The sequence below is a fragment of the Protopterus annectens genome, chromosome 14.part0 (genome assembly GCF_019279795.1).
Source record: "Protopterus annectens isolate FY-2018-M chromosome 14.part0, PAN1.0, whole genome shotgun sequence".
NCBI lineage: Eukaryota > Metazoa > Chordata > Ceratodontiformes > Protopteridae > Protopterus > Protopterus annectens.
Window position 1 is genome coordinate 107,434,482 of NC_056748.1, and position 19,364 is coordinate 107,453,845.

Below are 19,364 nucleotides of genomic sequence, written 5' to 3' on the forward strand. Positions count from 1 at the left end.
AGTCCAACTAACTGCAGGATACCCCCCTCCACTTCCTTGTTAGCTACAGGTCCACTGACATGAATCATGATAACCATACAGTGCTTTTCTGGGCCTGTTGACTCACTCATAATACAACCAAACACCCTAAGCATGGATAATTTTGACTATCCTTCCATTTACTGGGTTACATATATGAGCTAAAACAGACTCACCCTAAGGTTCCTGCACTTTGTAAACATAAATTCTCTGGAACAGTTATTCTACACCCACACAAGGGACTCGAATGTTCTTGAACTAGTACTTACTGAAATGGGAGATCACTGCACCACCCCATTTCTGAGACCCTCCCTGGTAAGGTCTGAATATAAATCAGTCATGCTTAATGTAACAATTGTACCTGACCCTCCCTCAGAATCAAAAAGGTGTATTTTCAGGGGATGGGAAAACCATCACATAGTGATACCAGCTGAGTCAAGGGAAGACATAAATTTAGAGAAATGTGTAACCCCACGAGGTTCTGTGCTGGGCCCCCTACTGTTTGGAATGAACCAGGTGAAAAAAGATGGCCTGTGGCTCAACAAATTCACTGATCTTGACAAACTGGGTGCAGTCATTGAATCCACAGACAATGTGAACATAATACAAAATGTGCTTACATACATAAATGATTGCTGCCAAAGTCACAGACTTAAGGTTAACCCAAAATAATGCACTACTATCCCTTTTGGCAAAGGAAAGGTTTGTGCAAAATACACTATTAATAATACCCCCTTATGTTCAAACCTAATGGCGAGAGATTTGGGAATGCAGGCTGATGGCAACCTCACTTTTCATTATCATGTGTCCATAGTGGTAATCAAGGCCCTTTACATTGCACACCTCATAGGTGAGGGCATAGCATCCACATAATACACATACATTTCACATAACTATAAAATAACTGTTTCCAGATAAAACAGAAAAGGTAGCCAGTCAATATTACCCACTAGAGAAACATAAAACAGTCTATAGATGTAAAATACTAAACAGGCAGGATGCAAAACAAGGAGAGTAACAAAAGCAAAATATCCTTATTTATACCACAACAGTAAGTCACCTTTTCTTCCCCCCAAAAGAATAGTCCATTCTTGTTTGTGCCATAACAGTCACTCTTATTTGCTCTCCCCAACAAAAGAACAGGCAAATAACCCATTTTGCTAACAAAATCTCTGTGAAATGCTAAAAGTGCTATCAAAAGACCAGTCCCTGACACATTTGTATATATTTATCACACAGCATTCCATTTTCATGTATTGTCAATCATGTGTACCTCTGATATGGCTTGACAAATAGGCCCATGCCATCAGTATTCCACTAATGAATGCATTAAAATGAAAGTGTAAATGCTTTTGCTTCACATTATTCTTAAATACATTCCAGCATATGCAGTATGTATGTGACAAAATGGGAGCATACCTGCTGAAGTTCAGTACTCCTCTGTACAGATATATTCTGCAGAAAAAGCCCTTTTGCAGTTTTCCAAACATATACAACTCTTCTCAACATCAGTTTGGCTTGCTACATTTGCCTTTTTATAATGGTGTGGATTATTAATGGATTGCATCTGTGTTTGTCTGCTTCATAGATGCAAATTACAGCATAAGCAGCTGAATTGCATGCTAATCAACCAATCCAACACTGTGGAGCTATGCAATAAGCTATAAAGCATCCATGTAGACTCCCTGCTGGTTTTTCCTGCAGATGTCAAAACATTTGGAGTACAGACACGGAAAGTCTACACAGACAGAATGTTAGGGGCTGCTGCTTTAATCCATTTGTATGATCTGGAGGCTGAAACCAATGCTATTGTTGCTTCATATAGGCCTAGGCTGAGAAGGGAAGAGTTTGCAGGCCACATTTAGCTTATCACAACCTACTGACATGGAAATTGTAGAGCACTACAGGATGGACAGGGACACAGTACAGGAACTCTGTGACCTCTGCCACCCTCAACTCAGTGCCAGAGCCAGAGCCAACCAAGGAGAACCCCTCCCAGTGGAAACTAAGGTATGTATAGCCCTTAGAATATTAGCTACAGGTACCTTTCAGTGACCAATTAGAGACATGCTAGGGGTGTCATAGACATCACAATCCTGGATCCTCCACCAATTCCTGGATGCTATGCTCCAATATGCCAATGATTACATATAATTTCCCCATAGGTCTGAGGAGAGGGCCAGAAATATGCAACACTTCTACCAGATAGTGCACTAATCTGCAGTACTGGGTGCCACAGATTGCACTCATGTAGAAATGAAGGCACCACCTGGGAAACAGGGTAGGCTCTACATTAACAGAAAGGCTACCAGTCTATCAACTGCCAAGTCATGTGTAATGCCAAGGGAATCATCTCAAACTTGTGTGCTGGCAACCATGGCAGTTACCATGAGTCACATATCGGCACACCTCCGAACTGTACCATATGTTTGCTTGGGGGGATATCCCATAGGGCCATCTACTGGGGGATGCAGGCTATGTACTGGAACCGTGGCTGACACCTGTAGATCAATATGTATGTATGTATACCTTTAAGAAGCTTTCTAGGGGGTTGCACACATATATAAATACTGAGCACGTGCAAGCCTGACTGCCATTTTGTAGTAAGCTGTTGAGATCTAAGCATGTGTGTCTGTCAGTTAATCAGTTTATTTATATTCTATACTGCTGCTATTCATCCTGATGTGTTTCTGTGTAATAAAGCATATAAATTAACTACCCCACCTGTTTGACTTTAATAGTAAACCAAGACAAGCGACATAAATCCAGAATCAAGACCAGTAGGCACTCAGTTAATGGTGGAGGGATATGGAGGACTGTAGCATCCCTACTGCATGTATAACTTGTAAAAAGGTCAGACATGTATTTCAGGTATCAAAGCTTACTTAAATGATTTCTTATTTGCAAAATATAAAACAAAGCACTCAGAATACTCTAAACAATTTTTAGTTAAAATGTCCGAAACTGTGATGTATTGATAGAAAATATTTGAATAACTATGGAAAATGTGTGAAATAATGTCAGACTCACATAAAATGTATAAAATAAGAAAACAACCACATTTTTTAGCTATGTACTACTTTTTTGCATTAAAGCTATTCAAGATATCTTAAGCATACAGAGAGAGTTTGCAAGTTTGTGCAATATTACAGTACAGTTATTTGACAAAATACAGTCATTTCAAATCATATTTCAGAAAGAACAGTATTTCAAAGAGTTTACTGTGCATTTGAATATTATTACAAGTACTGTCTGTGTGTACATGTAAATTACAAGGGCCATTTTGTCAGTGCATTTGGGCATACTTTGTTGGCATGGCTGAAGGATTTCATAGACCAGCTCCACTTGTCTTTGATAATAATATTGCCTAGAACTGGAGAATGTTTGAGAAAAAGTATGATATTTTCATACAAGCTGCATTTTCTGATAAAGATGACCATACAAAGGCAGTTATTCTGCTTAATTTAGCTGGTTCAGAACCCATAGAATGAGAGCATTTATTTGTGTATGCACACGCTGTATTTTCAGGGGAGGGGAAAACTGTCATATAGTGGTACCAGCTGAGTCAAGGGAAGACATAAATTTAGAGAAATGTGTAACCCCCAAATGAATATTACAATGGAATGCACTTATTTTACACAAGAGATCAAAAGCCTGGTGGAATTCTTGCAGCATAAATAACTGACTTGAGAAATAAAGCTAAAATGCGCAGATTTGGTGATTTAAGGGATAAGTTGATAAAAGACAGATTTGTGTGTGGTATTAAAGATGGTGCTGTGAGAAAAAATTGCTTTCTGACAGTGATTTAACTTTGTATAAGGCCATTGAGATTTGTCAGATATAGGAGCTGAAAGAAAAGCACACAAATATGCTTAAAAATGAGAAATACATGCTTCCAGTATCTTCTAAAGCTTAATGTTGATAGTATGCAGCATGTGGTTAAAAGAAACAAGCCCAAGCACATGGCAGCAACTGTAAGCCCTGTAACAGTCTCTGGGAAATGCTGTACTTTTCTAGCAAATTCCAGAGTGTGCACAGTCTCAGTGAAGCACAAGTGTGTCAGCAAACTCAAAGAATGTGCCTCTACCCCAGTTTCATAGTCAGCTGTCATAACTGTAGTGCAAATCAAGTTGATCAATTGGAAAGCTGTGACCCTACTTTTTATGTTGATGGTGTGTCTGTGCTTAATGAAACAGTCAAAGCAGTAGATTTATAGGCAAAGAATGAAGTATTTTGAAGTGTTCAGATAAATGGAAGACACATAGTGCTCAAAGATGACACAGGTTCAAAGTGCAGTGCTATGTCAGCAGAAACATTTGCTCGAGTATGTACTGGTGAGAAGCTTGATTTGGCAAAGAGTGTAAAGCTTCTTGCTTATGGTGGTTCAAAGTGAAGATTCAGTAGTGCTTTCATGTTACTCTGCTGGGAACAACTATAACTTCCAATTTTATGTTGTCAAAAGACATGCACAGTCATTATTAGGCCTATGAGACAGTTTAAAAATGGAACTACTTTCATTTAATAAAGAGGTGCACCATGTAAATTTGGAAGACCACTGTTCTAATTGTGCCCAGGCTATTTTTTCTATTTTCTATTTAGGCTGATCATTTTGAAGACAGACTAAGCAAAATACCAGTTGTGGTACTGTATGAAGTTAGACCCAGAGGCTAGTACAGTTGTCAGACCAGCCTGGAAAGCTCCAGTAGCTATGCAGAACAGAGTTAAAGTCGAGTTAGATAAAATGGTGCAGCAAGGTGTAATTTGTCCAGTTGATGAATCTACTGAAAGGGTATTTTCCATGGTTGTTGCTCATAAGAAAAGCTCAGATGATATCAGATTATGTACTGATCGATGAAATTTGAACAAAGCACTGAAAAGGCTTCATCATCCAATGTGTACAGTCAAAGAAGTTGCTGCTCTCATGCCAAACACCATTGTTTTTTCTGTCTTAGATGCAAAGAGTTCATTTTGGCAAATTTTGCTAGACTGAAAATCTTCATTGCTAACCACTTTCAGTACTCCTTTTGGCAGGTACACATTTTTGAGAATGCCATTTGGGATAAATTCTGCCAGTGAAGTCTTCCAGCGTGCAATGCAGCAATTTTTTTCTGGGTATCTGTGCGCTATTATAGTAGAGGATATTCTAGTAGGAGGTAATGGTGAAGCTGAGTATGACAGAAACCTCAAGAAAGTTCTGGAAAGAGCACATGAAATAAATCTTAAGCAGAATTCTCAGAAGTGCAAATTCAGGCTACAAGAAGTTATTTATATTGGTCATTTATCTACCAGTTCAGGCTTGCAACCAGATCCTTCCGAGCAAATAGCAATTCTTGTGATGCTAGCTCCAGACAATGTTCAAGCCCTATAACATTTTCTTGGCATGGTTAACTATCCTGGCAAGTTCATTCCAAACCTGATCCAACTTTCAGCAGTGCTCAGAGAGATGACACACAAAAATGTATCTTGGTCATGGTTAGAACAACACCAAAGAGCATTTGATGTCCTGAAACAGAGAACTGCCAGTCCACCAACTCTCAGATATTAAGATGCTCACAAACCAGTCACTCTTTCTTGTGATGCTTCGAATTTTGGTCTTGGTGCAATCATTCTTCAAGAGAGTGCAGTAGCCTATGCATCCAGAAATCTAACTCAAACTGAAATGCATTATGTGCAGATAGAGAAAGAGCTCTTGGCAATTGTGTGTTGCATGTTCAAAGTTCCATGACTGTATTTATGGTAAACTTATCCAGATTGAAAAAGATCACCAACCTCTAGTCACTATTTTGAGAAAGCCTATGCATACAGCTCCAGCTAGATTGCAATGCATGATGCTCAAATTGCAAAAGTATAATTTCAATCGTGTCTACAGAAAAGGCAAACTTCTTTATCTTGCTGATATATTATCCAGATCACCCAGAAATACCACTTAATAACATGAAAATGAGAAACTTGATTTTGAAGTTATGGAAGTGAGAAATTTTTCTTTCACACATCCTGATGAGCTTAGAAGTCACATAGCTTCAGATACAGTTCTTCAGAACCTCAACCACTTTATCAGTCAAGGATGGCCATCAAAGCAATCTTGCTCAAAAATAGATTTGCAACCTTATTTTCCATACAGAGATGAGATTTTGTTTGTCAATGGTATCATCATGAAAGGGCCAAACGTGATTGTTCCAAAATCCTTACAAGAGTACATTACCATTCTGCATTATGGCCACCCAGGAACTGACTCTGAAAAGAAGGGTGAGAGGACTAGTATTTTGGCCTTCTATGTCACAGGCTATTGAGAGAGTACTTTCATCTTGTTCGGTATGTAATAGTACTAAGCCACATCAACAGAAAGAACCACTTCAGCTAAACCAGATTCCTGAACTCCCTTGGTTGACAGTAGCTACAGACATTTTCGAATGGAATGGTCAGCATTACTTGGTGTTAGTAGACTCTTATTCAAATTGGACCAAGATTGACCTACTTTCTAATCTAGAGTCCAGTACTGTCATTACTAAGATGAAGCATCATTTTGCAGTCCATGGTAGCCCATACAGTTATTTCTGACAATGATACATAGTTTACAAACCAGCAGTTCAAAGGATTTGCTGAAGAGTGGGACTTTACTCATGTTACGAATAGCCCTGAGTACCTGCAGTCAAATGGCTTGGCAGAATGTGCAGTTCAAAGTGTGAAACAATTAACAGAGAAGCAAAAACGAGACAATAGAGATGTTTTCTTGAATCTCTTGAATCTCAGATAACCATCTTGGTTCACCTGCACAGAGATTTCTGTCAAGACAAACCAGAACCACACTACCAATTTATAGCTTATTATTGATTCCATGTGTTAAAAACAACAGATCAGTGAAAGCTCATCTATTAAAGAAGCACTTATCCCAGACGTCCTGTTATGATAAGACCAGCAAACTGCTCAATCCATTATGAGAAGAGGAGTTAGTGAGGATGCAGACGTCCAAAGGTTTTGATCGGACTGGTGTCATGAAAAGTATATATCCGGAGCTGAGATTGTACATTGTGGAATTGCAAGGAGTAGAATTTAGGTGGAATCAGAAACATTTGGTCCTGGTGACTGAGCCTGTATTGCAGTAGGATACCTGCGAGAAAGGTTCTATATCTCACAGTGAGTTATCCAGCATTAGAGTTCCAGAGGACGTTCCAGTAAGTATCCTTGTTCCTGAGAAGAATACCGAAACACCTGAAGCAAGTTTTTCACCAATGACTGTCCCTATTGCTAAACTCCGTTCTGATTGCTATATCACTAGATCAGGTCACATTTCCAGACCATGTTCCAGATACATGGCAACTTGGGCATGAGCATTGTGTTTATTTCTTATTGTCTGTGCAATTGCATGTTTCTTTTCAAATGTCTTTATATTGTGGGCAATTCATTAAAGAGGGAGAATGCAAATCAGTATGTACGTATATCTTTAAGAAGCTTTGTAGGGACTTGCACAAGTGTATAAATACTGAGTATATGTGAGCCTGACTCCCATTTTGTCATAAGCTGTTGAGATGTAAGCATGTATGTCTGTGTAGACAGTCAGTTAATCAGTTTGCTTATATTTTGTACTGCTGCTTTCTATCCTGATGTTTTTCAGTGTAGTAAAGCAAACTATATAAACGAACGACCCAACCTATTAGTCTTCAGTAGTAAACCAAGACGAGTGACAAGACCCATCAGAAATGCACACCCCCCCCACGGAAGAACACAATAATGAGGCACACGTTCAGACCAGAAATGTCACAGAGCATGTGTTTGCCCTGCTAAAGTCATGGTTACAGTGTCTAGATGTATCTGGAGGAGCCCAGCAGTCCAATCCAAGACATGTACAGAAATGTTCACAATATGTGCCATGCTACACAGCATAATCCTGAGGAAACAGTTGCAGTAGGATCAGCAAATGGAAGGGGTGCACATCACACCACCAATGCCATGGTCACCACAGCCAAATGGAGATGAGGAGACAGAGGGGGAACCACCAGCTGCTGTGGGTGTAGGCAGACATAGGTGTGCTCAGTGTGCCCTTGCATTGGCTAACAGGCAATGCATAGCACAATCACTCACCACCTAAGGTAACCTGTGACAGCAGAGACTTATTTGAATGTGTCCATTATTAAGCAGTATGCCTCAGGCATCAGATTCACAGAGTCATACCTCTCAAATGATCACTGCATGCCCGCAGTTTAGCACCATACTTTGGTAATGGAAAATCATTAGAGAGAAGTTAGAAAGTAATGATATACATTGCAGTTTCTGACTTCACAACTCACTCTTGCTCACCCCAGAAGAGTAGTCTATGCCTATATCTGCCATAATAGTAACTCAGCTTTGTCCCCCCCCAACAGAACAGTTGTACCCATGTATGTGCCATAACAGTAACTCACTTTTGCCCCCCCCCCCACAAAAAGTGCAGTCTATGCTTGTTTCTGCTATCGAACCTGCCCTTCAGTTGTTGGCAAATGCATATCATATTATTGCCAGTTAATATCCTTACACATTTTAAGCCAAATGATATAGGATGGCTTAAAGATTACATGTCTCAGAGTACTCATCAGATAATGGATAACGGATGAATGACCAGGAAACACAGAAAGGTAAGACAGAGCTGTATAGTTGCAAGCAATAATCATAACAGGTTGTGTGATCACTAAGTGCACTATGTCCAAATATAATAATAAGTAGGTTCATAGATTAGTACTAGGCTAACTACCCTAGTTTATTTTTTTAAGTCTAGCCAATTAACCACTGTGAAATTCAAACACTGCACTTTGTAATGTAAGGTAAATATCTTAACCATTATGCCAACCTCCATCTGGTGGCTTATTGCTTGATATCAGTGTACATTGTTGCAGTTGATTGTGTGATGAATGACTTGAGTTCTTTGCTACAAAGCTGTTTGTCTGACAAAGAGGGACAAAGCACCCATCCTGTTTTCTGAAGGTGCATTGGAGTGAGAGTTGAAATCCAGACTTATGTAGACTTATCTCATGTGTACTAACATTTTCTACTGTGTCAGTCATAGATTGTTTTTCGTCCTTTCAACTGTTTCTCCCTTTTATTTTTCTTTGCTTTTCTTTTATTTTATACTAAATAATACTAAAAACCTTACAGAGAAAACACAATTTGCAAACAAATGAAGAGGAGGTTGTATGAAACAGAACCTGTGAATTGTGCACTGCTTACTTGCATTTCCAACATTTGGAAGTCTAACCTGACATGCCCATCTGATGATGTAAGCAATCACAATTGCCATCCCATAAACACAAAGACTGAGGGAGTGCCTGCATAATGTGAACATCCCTACACAGATCAAATTTTTTGGTATTCCGAAATTCTAATGAGTTCAGACCTCATTTGCATATTCACCGTGCTGACAGCCCTGAATCTACATCATTAGCTACTGTGTAGCTAGGGAAATTGAAGGGGAGACGAATGTTGAAAAAGAAGGGAAGGTAAAAAATGTTCCTATTTTGAGCCTTTGTCCCCTGTTTATTTTAAGCTTATCCAAATACCTTGATCTAGCATACCTCTCAGCTGTACAGACTTTTGCAGAATGTCCAGTTTTTGCCTCATATTTTGGTCTGTTCCTCATAATTTTTTTTTTTTTCTATAAATCACTGGGATGATCTAATGATTAAAGTTGCTAAATAATGACATGACATTTGAGTTGCAGAATTCATAACCTTCAGAAAATGCATGCGGTCACAGATCCTGTTGTTCTAGCAACTTTCCAAGTTAATAAGAACAATATTAAAAGTGTGTCCTTATTTCGTATGTGTAAGAGGTTGAGAGGTACGCAAAGCTGTTAACTGCTGCTGCTGCTGCCTGAAAACCTGTTGTTTTATCCATTTTCTAAGTTTGTAAGAGCAATATTTAAAAATCCTTCCTATTTTTGGGCCTGCCCCCCCATTATTGATGGCTTTGTCCAGATGTCTTGCCCTAAGAGGTTGAGCGGTATGGTCTGTATTATTGTACATTTCATTTGTGGGCAGGACAGCAAAGCTGCATTCCTGTTCTTAACACAAGCCCTGTTACTTTAGCAACTTTCCAAGTAAATAAGAGCAATATTTAAAATTTGCCCTATTTTTGGACCTTTCTCCCCCCAGTCATTGATGGCTTTGTCCAGATTTCTTCCTCTAAGAGGTTGAGAGATATGCCATGTAGACTCCTTTCCATGGCTGTATTAGACAAGTTTTTTAATGCAGATGGCACACCAGCACAGAGTCTACACTGTTGCTTTCTGCCTTGTTGAATCACTATATGGTGTCTCCTTGGTTGCTTAGCATGCTATTCAGCTGTTTGTGCAGCTGATTAGCATGCCATGATGTTTATCTCCTTTGTGCGGGGGTGCACACGTCTACATGGTGCTTAATTAATTCAAATCATCCATCGGCCATGTGCACATCATGCCACAATGCAGGTATGGTGAAAACATCACTGTGTAGGCTTTATTGTATCCCCCCTTGATATATTACGGTGTATGTGGTGTCTCCCCCCATGCTAGTAAAATGAGTCTCAAGTCCTGTAAAAAAAAAAAAAAAAAAAAAAAAAAAGCTTTATTTTACATTTGCTTAAAGTGGTAATCAGCACAACCATTTTATTGAAATAGGGCTCACTGAATCCACTTACAATGGGAAAATGTGGACAATAACAATACAGAAATATGTACCTTGAGTGTGAACCCTGGCAATCGGCAGAAAAATTCTGAACATGATGGACATTCTTTCCCTGGAGGAGGCAGTGAAACAATCAAGTGGTAGAACTGGATATCCTTCATTAGATGGAGGTCACTGTACCACATGATAAACTGCAATCTAATGAGGCTTTAAAAGTGGAAAAGTCTTGCCAGAAATTCCTGAAGTGTTACGTGCAACTGGACTAACATGTTTCATGTGATTTTTCAATATATAGAGATTGGACTAGTCTGGCAGGAATCATACTGCTTTGCCTCCCTAGGAAAGCCCAATACCAGAGTGGTGGAAAGAAGGCTGTGTTCAGTAGTTCAGTGTCTGATTTATGGGATCAGTGTAGATGTTAGAATAATTAAATGACAGAAAAGCTGTAGAATTCTCCAGATGCCTTTGGAAGACTCTTCTTTGCAGTTAAAGAAATGTAAAATGTTGTGGCTTACAAAAATAAAAAAAAAAAAAAACAACCAATGAATGACATGCATTTAACAAACACAATTAGAGGAGATATTTCCAGTTCCGATCCTGAAGTCCTGCAGGGCTTAAACTACCAGTATCATAAGCCTCTGTTTATGTAAAACATAAAGCCTACAGTTAGTGTACACCAAGAGCATACTATGCATACATGATATGTATTCAATAAAATTCTTATCAGGTTTTTGTGCTTTCTAGTCACTCAAATAGTACATTAAGTGTACATGTAGTCTACAGTTTGTGGTAACCTGACAATATTTAAAGCTGTAAGAATATCAGTAGGAAAACTAAAATTAGGAGGAAGAAGGCGAGTTATGTCTGTGTTGTCTATTCTTGCCTGTTCATTCAGAACAGTGTAATCTTATTGTACACTTAATGTAGGCTTTTTTGAATCCAGCCCTAATCCTAATACATCTTGTATTATTAGCATAAAGTTGATGAACATTGTTGTCCTTAGTGAATCTGCAGAATAACCACATACTACATCAAACAATTTCATCAGTGATTATGTCAAAGATGCAGGCGTGTGTAACCACCTTGTCATGTCAGCAGCTCATTAGAGAGCTGCTCTTCAAGATGAGGAATAATTGTTAGAGCAGAAAATGAATTCTGGATATGATAACACAAATATATCTGCTAATGGCAACAATGTGGCTGTGCACCCTAATACAAAATGTAATGCTATTACTATACAACTTGTAGCTATAATTAATAAATATTTGAATCACTGCATATGGATCCACCACTAAGAAAAAAAAATGTACAACACCCTTATGTTTTTAAATAGCCTCTGATAGACATGGATATGCTAGCACACAGGTGAAACCTTAAACAGGGTTATTCTAGAGAAATAAAGTTCATCCCTGCAATAGTTGCTCTTTTTGTTCTTATATATGTGTTGCTTTTAACAAAAGTAATTGTGCAAGTTTTACTTCTGTTGGTCAGTTTGCTAATAAATATGCTCAGCTAATTTCTGTCCTGATGTGGGCCAGCAAACTTTTCTAACAAAAGGGAACCACAGAGAAATTTTGAAGTAACACTGTGGAAGCACATCTAGAAAATAAAGAATAAACAAATATACAGCCCTGGGTTTATGGTTATGGTACTGTACATGGGTGTTTAGATGATTCATTAAGGGCTATAATCATGATTAAGTTTATGTTGATAATATGGAGTATCATAGCAAAGATATGTTATTATATAAAGTGTCTCAAAATGCTACAATATGGTATATACTCCTATTTGTATCTGTCCTCTGTTACTACTTCTCACAACCACTCTACTACAGTTTCCCTTGCACTCTCCCTATCACTGTCTTACTCTCTTTATAACTACTCCCTCAATTTCTACAACTAACCACCCTACTGCTGCATTTTATCCTCCCTGGCCTTGAGAAATGTATCTTACCAACATGTTACTATATTTTGCATTTGATCTCAAATGTTTTAATTTTTTTTGATTGTGTGCATTTAATTCAAATGTTTTTACTTTCTTTGTGTGCATTTATTTCTGATGATACTCTTGTGTAACCTTTTTGACTAACAAATTCTACTCACTCTGTATTGTTCTCATTAATGCTATGTATATAACGCTGTTTGTTCTTCTGTGGAACTTTTCTCCCTGGGCCTCCACTGAAAAAGGGTTCTAGCTCAGTCAGATTTTCCTGGTCAACAAATGTGAAATAAATAAATAAATGTTAAGTCCCCTGCATGACTTACTTAGGAATGCAAGTGGAAGTATCTAATTTTGCAATGCTAATTATGCACATTTCATTTGTTGCTGCTTAATTGATATCTTCCAAAGTTGCTTAGTTTGTTATTTTTTTTAGTTCTGCTGGACCCTGGATGGCAGTTTCTGAAGTATCAGAAACATTTTCTGGCTTTTAAAAACATTTCTAGACTTTTATTTTATTTTATTAGTGTAGACATTTTATATAGTAATTAATGCAGCAATCCTATACTGACCATGGAACAAGAAATCAGCTCTTGCTCCTAGCACATATACTGGAGGGGTTGTGGAGTTCATTTGTACACTTAGTTGCAATTTATGATCAGACATAGCATATGAGCATGCACGCACACACACACACACACACTCTGGAAAGTCTTGAGGTTGGTACTACACTACGGGACTTCCCCCAGGTCACAGATACATCTCATCTGATAATTTAGTTGTAAAGTGACAGCTGTTATTATATTCCTGGTAAACATATATGTTCAGTGTGGATGTAGGATTCTCTCCCCTTCCGCTTGGGTTTTCATGGCCAGAACACTGACGTACAGCTGCGGTTTGGAAAAAGCATGCTTGTTGACCAATCTCAGATGAGGTAGCACCCATACAAAATGCTTCCTGTGACTTCCCTTCTGAGCTGTAGCAGTGAGGGTAGACATATATTGCTCAGCTTGTCTGTAAATGTGTGAATTCCAAAATTTGAAACAAGGACTACTGTAGGAGATAAGGAAGTATGTTCTGGGCTACATAGTTTACCACCTAGTCTTTTCACCCAAAGTACACATGTGGCTTAGTCATTGTGTCTGTAAGAGTGAACGACTTGTGACAAAACTCCTCGGATCTTAGTAAGAGCAAACATGGTGGAGCTCTCAGGATATTCTTCTGAGGGTAATATGAGACCAGTCTTGAGCAGCATCCTGTCATTACCAAGGCTGATGATACAATGCAAACAAAAGATAATTAACATTAAGTATTGGTTCAGTTATTGGTGTCATTATAAGGAGTGCAATATATACCTGCATGGGATAAAATGATTGACAGCCATATCTGGTTTGCTAGGGATGGCTTGTACCTCTCCTCTCAAACCTTTCATATATTGGCAAAAAAACTTTCCTCCTCATATAGTACCTTCACTAGGCAAAGTCATTCACCTCAAATTACTGACATAGTCAAACAAATTCAAGACTATAAAAAAGAAGCATTGCTCAATGCCAGATGCTGAAATAAGAAGCTACTCTCCTTAAAGGCCTTTCTGTCGAGAATATAGATAGCTACATAGTTACTGAAACAGGGTTTCATTGTTGTAATAACACCCCAACAGTGTGGGTTTCAGTGCTTATCAGTGTGGAAAGTCTACCTCAGAAAACCAGTCTGTTGATGGAGGGGGAAAAAGCCAAATCACATATAGACTCATAGGGCAGAACAATGAACTTGAGCTCCTCCATATTTTACTTAGTGACAATAAAAGTATGTACCACATTATAGCCAGCTACCATACCTTCACCATGTCACCCCCAGCCCATTAGGAATATCTAAACAAAAAGGAGCCCCTCCCTCTTGAACCTAGCACTTTGCTTCCTTGGAATTTCAACTATCTTTCCATTAACTGGATAACCTACATTACCAAACACACATATGCAGAAGGCATCTTAGATTTCATAAATACTAGCTCAATAGACCAACTAGGTTATGTCTCACACCAGGCAATCAAAAATATTTGATCTAATCCTTATCAGTATAGCACCAATACGGTCTACACCTGCATTTGTCCTATCATTTGCCAAATCTGACAACTGTTCAGTAATATTTACTGTCAGGTTAAAACATGATTTAGCATCAAATCCATCTGTCTTTAGAGACTATTATAAGGCAAATCTATTATGCTATCTGATGATCTGATGAAATTTAAGCACTCCATCTCCACAATAACCCTATTTCTCACACTGCTACATTTATGGACAGTTTTTAAGCTAACCTAAAAGCAGGCATTAGGGTTTTGGGCCCCCAGACAAAACCCTAATATAAATAAACAAAATAATAAGAGAATAACCTAAAACCGAGGCACAGGGAACTAATCTATGGGGACGGCGAAAGCCAACACATTCTGACTAGGCTTATAGATGTCCTCGGGCAGATAGCCTAGTACTTACCTATGAACCTAAGAACTCAGTGTCCATAAGGACAGACTTAATACCCTAAACTCTAAAAATGAACTCCCAAAGATCAACAAATAACTCAAAATCAAAATTTCTAAAGTTATGGATAAAATAAAAATGACTGCCTTATTAAGGATAACCATAAAGCCATTTTAACTATGGCAGCATCCTTGAAAATTCCCAGCAATAAACTGAGCTAATATGTAAAAAAAACACATACTCCTCCAAGAAGACATAGCTAACATATTAACAAATGCATTTAACTTAAAGTTTATACCCTTCTCTTCCCTGTTTGTCTCCCAAACAAATATTAGCATACCCAACACCCAAGCAAGCTATGAGAGCTATGACTAAGGCCAAAAGCTTGATGTGTCCAGAAAATGTGCTGCCAAGCTACCTTCTTATCAGCACCAATCACAGCCTTATATACTCACTGACAAACGTATTTGATCACATGAATCTCCACTGAATTCATGCCAAGGGTTTGGAGACCTGCTGTAATCTTCCCACTTCATAAGACAGGATACTCTACTAACCCTGGAAACTATAGACATCACCAGCCATATCTGTCATCAATGGCATGCATCATTGTGAATATTTTTAACAAAGAAACAAGCAGTCTACAGTCCTATGACCCAAACAACTTTGGGTGTGCTGAAGTACATCTTGCTTCCTAAACTTGAGGACATTTCTGAATAAGTCAGTTATGTTTTGGATGCAGGCAAACCAGTTCACACTGCTTACATTAGCCTGGTCAAGGCCTTTACTACCAACCTACATTCTGTCATTGTCTGCAAACTAATCAAACTAACTGTAAATGCCTATTCTACCTACTGTATAGCAATCTGACTTACTGGCAGAACCTAGTCTGTTAATGTAGGGGTCAAACCCTTATCAGAAATGAGCATAGTAGTGGTACCCCTCAGGGATTAGTCCTCTGGTCACTTCTCCTTGGTATTTACATCTCTGATGTAAATCCCAACATAAAGGGCTTGTGGCTGGTCAAGATTGCTGATGACCACTAAGTTGGAGCTGACCTATACTCTCAAGTTGATATCCAAATTCTCCAGATGGGAATAACATGTACACATAAATGATGACTAGAACATGGCCTTAAGCTAAATATCAAGAAACACAGTATAATGTGCTGTGTCAAACATGGCCACCCATGCACCTTTGACAAAGGATGGAAATTTCACAGTTATTAGGGACTTGGGGACTTTCATTGGCAATGAACTATCCTTTAATAAGCATAGATCTAAGACATACCTCTCAACCTCTTACAGCAAGAAATCTGGACAAAGTCATAAATAAAAGTGGGACAAAGGCCCAAAAATAGGGACAATTTTTAAATATTTATTTTACAAACTTAGAATGTTGAATAACATGTTTTTGCATTAGCATGCATTTTCTGAAGGGTATGAAGCCTGAAACTCAAAATGTCTGTCATTACTTTTTAACTTCAGTCTTAAATGATTTGCCACAAAACAATACTTTTATGAAAAACAGACCAAAGATATGAGGCAAAAATCTGAGCATTCTGCGAAAATCTAAATAGTTGAGAGGTATCATCCACTATCATCTTAAATAATTTTATCTAGCCAGCCTGATTTCCATGGGTGTATAATGTTGGTCAATGAAGTGTTCATCCCTCTCTACTCCTTCTTCATCAGTCCCATAGTAGAATATAATGTCCTTTTTGGTTTATACTTGCCTAAGTTTCCTCACTAAGTGCATGCCTTCCTTGTGCTCCACTAACCACATTAAAGCACTTTCTATCATCTCTGTTTCCTACAGGCTCATAAGGGGGGGGGGTCCTTTGCCTTTGTCTACAAAGCCTCAAAGGACCCAGTCCTATGTAATCCTCTATGTATCTGCAAAACAAAGAATAGCCTAAACACCTGCTCAAAGGAATTACACTTTTATCACAGCATAAGTAGAACCTTATGGTAAGGTAGATATTTCTCTCAGAGAATTCTCTTGCATGGAGTAGATTTCCTTAGCTGTAAAGCAAAGTAGTTCCCTGACCCACTCTAAGTGCAGCTTGGATCAATGGATTGGAAAAAATGAATTCACCTTGGTATGACCCCTCAAACCCCATTGAAAGGGGACAAAATTTGATATTAGTTATTTATGTTGTAGCGTAAAGATAAACTCGGATCCTGACACTAGAATACAAATGATCTGCTTATTCAATAACCAAGTACAAATCCATAAGCCTCTGAAATCTACAACCTTTGTGAGCTTTAAATTAAAATATGCTGCTGCTTTCTAAATTAGGATATAATGTGAGCTGCAGTTAAGACTTGTAAAACCTGTAACAGGTAAACTACAGATGTACGATTTAGCTGCAATATTCATGCATTTCTGTGGTTGGAAAAGAATTATGAATTTCTGGCATTTTGGTAATAAAATGTAGGAATATGCTGAGTCTCTAATTTTTTATTTTTATTTATTTACATTTTATTCACTGGGATAGTCCAACTGGGCCCATGGCCCATTTTCAGTGGAGTCCCGAGAGAAAAAGCCCCAAGAATACAAAAAAGATTTCATAACAGATTAAAAATAGTAATACGACAGCAGATATTTCAATATAAAGATTAACAGCAATTCAAAAAGAAATAAGCATTATAATAGGAATAAAACAATTTGACACAGTTACAATGTATACAGATCTACAGTGAGACAAATTTTGGCAAATACAAGCTATGCTTCTTTAGCAGAGAGTTTAGGTGCAAAACATGGTAGAGGAAGAAGAGCTTTAGTAGAAGACTAATATTAGGTAATATTCAAAGAAGGTAGGAGGAGAATTGACAAAAGGGTATCAGAATTCAAAGTGAAAAGGTATCCAGGGGTAATACAGGTGCATAGCCAATCTGTGTTCAAATGTTCTTTAAGAAGGAATTTGAAGATAGTAAAGGAATTTAAAATATATTGGAGAATTTTGTTCCAAATTTTTGCAATTTGATTTGCAAATAAGGAATCACCAAAAGTGTTACAGGATTTCCTAGGTTTTAGAAGTACATTGTTGGATGAGCGGAGGAAGTGAGATGTGTAGTAAGGTTGCACTAGGTTGCGGAGTGCTGGAGAGGCTTCTGGTTGGTGTAACATTTTGTAAGCAATTGTGAGTTGGTTGAAAGCAAGTAGGTTTGGTAGCACTCTAACTGTCTAAGGGCTGTGCAGTGGTGGGTTCTGTGTTGGAGGTTGGCAACAAAACATGCTATTTTGTGGTAGCAAATCTCTAATCTGGACAGTTCAGATTTTCTAAGATTAGTGATGATGGAGGAGGCATACGGTAGCGTGGACAGAAGGTGTGTTCTGCCTATGGCTTGTCTAGTCGATGGGGTGAGGAATGTTTTAGACCTATACAGGCAACCGAGTTTGATATGTACCTTTTTATGGCAAGGGCTATGTGCTTATCAAATTTTAGGGCACAGTCAATTGTGACACCAAGTAACCCTGTGCAGTCTACTGACTCAGTTAAAGTGCCAATGGAGGAGAGTATGTGAAGCAGTGAATGGGGTTTCCATGTTTTTTTTATGGGAGAATATCATCAGCTTAGTCTTGTTTGGGTTTAGTATGAGTGGCCTATCTTTGAAGAACTGCCCTATGTCTGACAATGCACTCTGGGTCTTAGATAGGAGTTCAGGGAGGGAGGCAGCTGAGCAAATAACAGTGGAGCCATCTGCATACTGTATGATAGTTGAATGCGGGGATGCTGAGCGAAGGTTGTTTGTAAAGATGGAGAAAAGTAGAGGTCCAAGAATAGAGCCTTGTGGGACTTCTACAGTAATAGCTAGAAAGGTAGAGATTTCATCTGTTCATATAACTGCTTGTTAGTGGTCAGATAGATAGCTGTGAAATCAGGTAATGGAGGAAAGTGAAAGGTCCATAAATGACAAATCTTAAAGTAGTTTCTGGTGGAAAACAGTATCAAATGCTTTTGAGATATCTAAGAAAATGGAAGAGACAAGGTTATTACTATTTCTATGGTGGTTTATGAAGTCTGTAAAACTTAATAGGGAGTTGTGGTACTATGTTTTGGTCTAAAGCCATGCTGGGATTTTAAAAGAAGGTTATTGGGTCAGTAGTTGAGTTTGTATACATTTTTCAAGTATTTTGCTAAGGGGGAAAAGTATGGCGATGGGTCTATAGTTATAGAATTCTGTGGATTGACCACCCTTATGCAGGGGAATGATATGGGAGATTTTCCGGAGTACTGGTAAATATTTTTCAGAAATGGAATGATTAATGAGTATAGAGACTGGGTATGAGATAAAGT